Source organism: Typha angustifolia, chromosome 5 (genome assembly GCF_048772165.1).
Source record: "Typha angustifolia cultivar Huaian chromosome 5, ASM4877216v1, whole genome shotgun sequence".
NCBI classification, from domain to species: Eukaryota; Viridiplantae; Streptophyta; class Magnoliopsida; order Poales; family Typhaceae; genus Typha; species Typha angustifolia.
The window spans coordinates 3,635,465-3,642,077 of record NC_133243.1 but is presented as its reverse complement, the minus strand read 5'-3'; positions in this window follow the sequence as shown (position 1 = coordinate 3,642,077).

Genomic DNA, 6,613 nt, shown 5'->3' with positions numbered 1-6,613 from the left:
AATTACACTTAGAATATTTTGTACACAATTGCCAACAAATAAAAACCTAACAAAATTAACCCTAAACAATACAATTTCGCGACTGTGTTTGAACGCGCCAGACCGCGTTCGAACGCACCGAGTTCGCTCTTCTTTGGATTTGCAAACACGATGCAGGCGTTCGAATACGTTGCAGGCGTTCGAATACCCTGCAGGCGTTTGAATGCGTGATCGAACACGCCTATTTCCCACTTTTCTAGATTTGCAAACGCGATGTAGGCGTTCACAGTGCGTTCGAATGCATAATGCACACTCTCACAACCCGTTAACAACCTCGTTCACAACCGTGTTCGAACGCGACTTACAGAAAACTTATGTTCTTGGAAATTAAATATTAAAACAAGAAACAAAGAAACTCCTAAAGTGAATCCATACTCGAGACGACGTCAGTGAAGTCCAAATCGTATCATAGAGTTTTGATCTAGTTACTTTTTATTTGGGCAACTTTATCTTCTTTCCTAAGTAGAGTTTTGAGATTGCGAGGAGACCATGAAAATAGCCATGGGTCAAAAAAAAACAAAAGAAGAAAATTGGATTTCAAAGAGAAAGAAATGCTTATATAAAAGAGAAAACTGCATTTTTTACCATAAAAAACTAGAAAATGAGGGAACTGATCCTGCCATTTAGTTTCTAAAATTATTTGGGCGCTCCACATTAATTTAGATAGAAAATTTAACGGTACCAATTTAGATGTAAGTATAGAGATTGGTTTGAAACTTTTTGAAGTAGAGGGAGGTAAAGTGATTTTGAGCATAAGTATCAAATGGTAAAATTTATTTAACCCTAATATAAATTTCTTGCCTTTTACCCTAATTTAGGGAGGTATCGAGTACCATCGAGATGTAGAGATCACACTGTTTGTGGTATTACATGTGTGTTAGTGACATGGTATTAGTCCAATTGCCTAGAATCACTATTTTTTTCTGGTGACAAGAATACTCTACTCTATTCTAGTCTATTTAAGGGTGTGCGCTAATTCTTGGGAGATTTAAGGCAAAATACTAAGCTATTACTAATTGTTAGTATTTAAAAGATAATTATAAAGAAAACCAAGAGCTAAACAAATAGTGATATCTAATTATAAAGAAAACCAAGAGCAGAGTAACTAGTGATAAGCTCAGGCTAGGCCCAACTCACAACCCACTCTTGGGCCCGAGCTATGCTTAGCTGTTATGCTTTGATACCAATTGATGAGATCTGGAACCAAAGATACGCTACGCTAAGATTTTTCAAGATCTGAATGTATTACATGAATCAGTTCGCGCAACCATGGAAAAATATTCTTCAGATATTCTCCGGTAGTTAGAAAATTATAAAATTAATTGGGTTGGATCCGTAGCTTCCTAATCTACAACTTTCATATTTATGCCCTTCGCAGATTCAAACGGTAGCAGAAACAAAAACATGGAATAAATGGGTGATGGTGGTGATGACGGGTGAAGTGGATGTTATGATTATGGATGGATATGGAGATGAGAGTAGATTGTGGAAGCGATTAAGGGAAGTAGACGAAGAGAAAGAAGTGGTTGAGATCCCAAAGAAGAGGGATGACTTAACAGATAAGGAAGATTAGAAGCGAGGAGAAACCTTGCCAACAATAGATGTGAAAGGATGGTGAAGAAGGAGAAGGGAGAAGTCTAGAGAGAAGATAGGAGGCAAGAAATCATTAATCCAATAGCATTCTTCATCATCATCCATAAGGTTTGTAACAACCCAATCTTAAAAAAAAAAAAAAAAAAAAAAAAAATTGGGCACGACGCGACCGGCCACACTGTGGCCACCCTCGTGCCCATGCAAGCTGCGCATGCAGCTTGCGTGGTGGGGGCGCCACGTGCCCGCTGCCGCTGCCGCAGCCAATGGGCTGCGACCAGCTGGCCGCGGTGGGCCCCGGCGCCGCCGCAAACCGCCCTCACCGCCTTCCCTCTCTCTCTTTAAATCTCTCTCTCTCTCCCGTTTGGTCTCTCTCTAAACCTCTCTCTCTCTCTCTCTCTCTCTCTCTCTCGTCGAGGCCGGACTATCGCCGCCGCCGCCACCTCCACGAGCGCCGGTGAGCTCTTTCTCCTCCTCTCTCTTCTTCTCTCTCTCACTATCTCTCTCTCTCTCTCTCTCTTTCTTACCTTGAGCTCGGGCCCGTCGGAGCCGAGCCGCCGGCGAGAGGCCGGCAGCTGGCTGGCCACCAGCTGCCGGTGCCCTCCCTGCATTCCGGGTCCGCACCTCCCTCCCCTCCTCCCTTCTTCTTCTTCTTCTTCTTCTTCTTCTTCTTCTTCTTCTTCTTTCTTTCTTTCTTTCTTTCTTTTTCTTTTCCCTCCTCAGCTTCCACCCTTCTTTTCTTTTTCTGCACAGTGCTGGGCTCGGCATATTGAGAAGTTATCTGAGCGACTAATGAATAGGAAGAGGTATTATTAAAATCATGCATTAATATTGATATTGAGGTGTCATAGTCTGTGGAGCATAATATTGGATATATGGAGTTGTTCATATATTGTGATAAAGTGTAGAAATTTGTAAATATGTGGAGATATGAATTTTGTACAGAAGAATTATTATAAGTAGATTTGAAATTATTCTGAGCAGATATAGCATATTTTTGGATTTTTGATCTTTTATGGATATATTTGATATTAGGAGATTGATGTAAAGAGATATATGTGTAGAGAGACTATTTTGATCTTTATGAAGGTTATAATTATGGATGGTGGATGGATGAGTAAAACATATGATGATTTTGTATAGTGGAAAAGAAATTATGTGTTGTGATATAGATGATTATAGATTGTATATAGAATATAATTTTCGGATGACTAGTATGATAAATTATGTTTGCAAGATGTTTGTGTTAGTAGGTATGAAATTTTGATTGTATCGATAAGATGAGTGATTCAGTAGGGATATGTGTAACTAACAATATTGTTAGAGGATTAACGTCTCATTTAAACTTTTGAGTTAATTACCAAATAGGGTAACGGGTATAAGAAATATGTCATGGATACAGTTATTAGTTTGTGAGTGGTGTTAGTAACTGAGAAGTAATGTATATCTTTCTGGATGGCATGATAGTAGGTTTAGTTTAGAAGTTGCTGACTGTGTGAATTTGAGTAGATTGAAAGAATAATAATGAAAGGAATTATATCGGGTGATGATAGTTGCTAAAGTTGATAGTCTCAGGATATATCTTGTATGGCAGTGAAACTATATTATGGTTATTAGTTTAGTTTTGAAAATTGATTTAGAGGATAAGAATATTTTAACTTGAAGATCGTGTATGTTGGGTGATGAATTTTAATTACAAGTATACAGACTTATTTTATTATGATTATTAGGTGATATTAATGATGTTGTAGAGGGATATTGATGATTCTATACGATTAAATTGTGCAGTATATATAATGGACTTTGTATAGAGGATGTGATAGATTATTAAATTGAGACTTTTGAAGAAATAAGAGGTTTAAGTGGTTTAATTAGGAATGAGATATGTTAGTATAGATGTTAAACTGAGATATTATGTGTTTTGACATGTTAGTTGTTTCAATGATACTAATTGGTGAGCTAATTTGATAGCGTTATTCATAGAGCCTATAGACTTGATTATTTGTTATGATTGAGAGATGGTTTGGAAGTTGAACTAATTGCTTCATAGGACGATAATGAAAGGAATATAGAGGACTATGATATTTCATGTACAATGTATCGATGGATGTTTATTATACTGCTAGATGATAAACAGATAATGATGTATAGGAAAGTGATTATATTAGAAATTGTTTAACCATTGGCTTACATGCTCGATTATTACTAGAGGTTATTGAGCGAGCCTTTTTGAATAATTAGATTGATTTAATGATTGTAAAGACTTACAAGTTTACATTTAAGTCTTAAGATAAAGACATTTCATTGGAAGATAATGATTTCATGATTGGTTCTATTATAGTTTGTGGAAATTTGATCGTTTAATGAATTGCAAAGTTAAGGATGTGAGAATGTTGTTATCTATATTGTTGGATGTCTTCTAATCTATAGGAATCAGTTAGTGTCAGTTAGTTTATTAGCAGATCATAATAGCATTATGAATTCAGGAGGTTAATTTTAGTAACTTTAGTTCATTTATAATGATTTTATGGATTTGTTTAAGATGTGTTTCTGTATTTTTTTTTAAAAGATCAAGTATGATGGATTAACAAATATTTGTGTGGCAATGGATTAATATTTTGAATTGAATATTATATCTATCGAGATATTGAAGAGATTATTAGATTACTTCGTAGAACTCAGTAGATAGTCTCTGGATCTGAATATCATTATCATTAAGTGATATTTTGGTGGATATACTAGTAGTGATCGTAATTAACTAAATAATGATTAAACTGGAATTATATGAATCGAGGAATGAATAGTTTGGATATAGAAGTGATTGATAGAAAGATCATTATAAAGTTTATCATGTATGTTTCTTGAGATAGTTAAATCCTTTTAGATATTGCAGATTAAGAAGGAAGATAATGTGGAGAATTAGAAGAGGATATAAATTTCGATTGAGGTTGCATTAGGATTTACATTGATAGGTCGGATTTGATGCACTGTATGTTATTCTGAAGAATGTATTATGAATACACGTTGATATTGTAGTCTTATATGGATAGGTATGATCTCTTATATTGATTTACCTAGTAATTTGTATAATAGTTTAAGCATATGAGCAGTGCACTTTAAATAAGAGAGTTTGTGCTATCGCCTAAATTTTATGAGGATATCGGATGATGCTGAGTATGTTTAGATTAGTGAGATTATTTATTTAGGAAGAGAAGCATGAGTTAAGTATTTCAGATGTTTTGAAATAACTTGTATTTATCGTTCTACTTGGTATTAGTGATTGTATTGAGGAATAATCCATTGAGTATGTTTGGGATCGGAGTGTATATTCAACAGATTGAAGATAATTTACCTAAATAGGTTGTATCATATTACCATAAGTGATTATTGCATTACGATGTGTATTATTGTAGTTAGGAGGAAAAGTGATAAATTGGTATAGCTTGAGGTATTTTGGAGTAGAATATGGCTTAGATCTAGAAAATTTAATTTTGTAAGAGAGCTACTTGTGGTGGTATAAGTTATAGATTTGAAACAGTAAGATTATACAGTTGTCGATTTGATGGGAAGGTAATAGAACTAGATTTGTAGATTTTCTTACAATACCAATGTGATTTAAATTTTGGGGTCGAAATTTTTATAAGGGGGGAAGGAAAATGTAACAACCCAATCTTAAAAAAAAAAAAAAAAAAAAAAATTTGGGCACGACGCGACCGGCCACACTGTGGCCGGCCTCGTGCCCATGCAAGCTGCGCATGCAGCTTGCGTGGTGGGGGCGCCACGTGCCCGCTGCCGCTGCCGCAGCCAATGGGCTGCGACCAGCTAGCCGCGGCGGGCCCCGGCGCCGCCGCAAACCGCCCTCACCGCCTTCCCTCTCTCTCTTTAAATCTCTCTCTCCCGTTTGGTCTCTCTCTAAACCTCTCTCTCTCTCTCTCTCTCTCTCGCCGAGGCCGGACTATCGCCGCCGCCGCCACCTCCACGAGCGCCGGTGAGCTCTTTCTCTTCCTCTCTCTTCTTCTCTCTCTCACTATCTCTCTCTCTCTCTCTCTCTCTCTTTCTTACCTTGAGCTCGGGCCCGTCGGAGCCGAGCCGCCGGCGAGAGGCCGGCAGCTGGCTGGCCACCAGCTGCCGGTGCCCTCCCTGCATTCCGGGTCCGCACCTCCCTCCCCTCCTCCCTTCTTCTTCTTCTTCTTCTTCTTCTTCTTCTTCTTCTTTCTTTCTTTCTTTCTTTTTCTTTTCCCTCCTCAGCTTCCACCCTTCTTTTCTTTTTCTGCACAGTGCTGGGCTCGGCCCAGCACTGTAGCAGGCAGTGCTGGGCCGAGCCCAGCACTGTAGCAGTGTCTTAATTATTTATCTCTTTATTTATTTGATGTTATTTATTTAGGTTTTTCTTTCTTAATTAATGCAAATAGATTATTTAGACATTAATTATTTTAATAATAATATACTCTTCAATATGATTAGTATTAATTGTAATTTGTATAATCAATGATTAATTAGGTATAAATATAAGTAATACTCATGATTATTTATTTATATCTCTATTAGATTAATATATAGATTTGTAAATTATAATTATCAAATTTATATACCAATATTTTCATGAGATACATTTTAAATAATTCTAATAATTTATTATACATTATTATTTTGTAACAAATAAGATAATGACTACATAGTCCCTAATTAATCAAGATATAATTTAATTATAATTAGGTTTTTATCTATATTTATATTTAAAAATATAGCTAATTAAAAAATAAGTAGAAATTCTAAAATCTAATAACTCATCATATTTTACTCGAACGGATTATATTGGGATAAACAACTAACTTTATGTTACTTAAATATTTTCAGATCCCGAACCCCTTATTTGAGACCCCGTGGACTTTGCTAGAGATGAGGGTCACTCGGTTAACTAACGGACGTGAGAGATGCGTGGTTTATAGCTTCTGATCAGGGTGAGTAGTCTTATCCCCTAGAT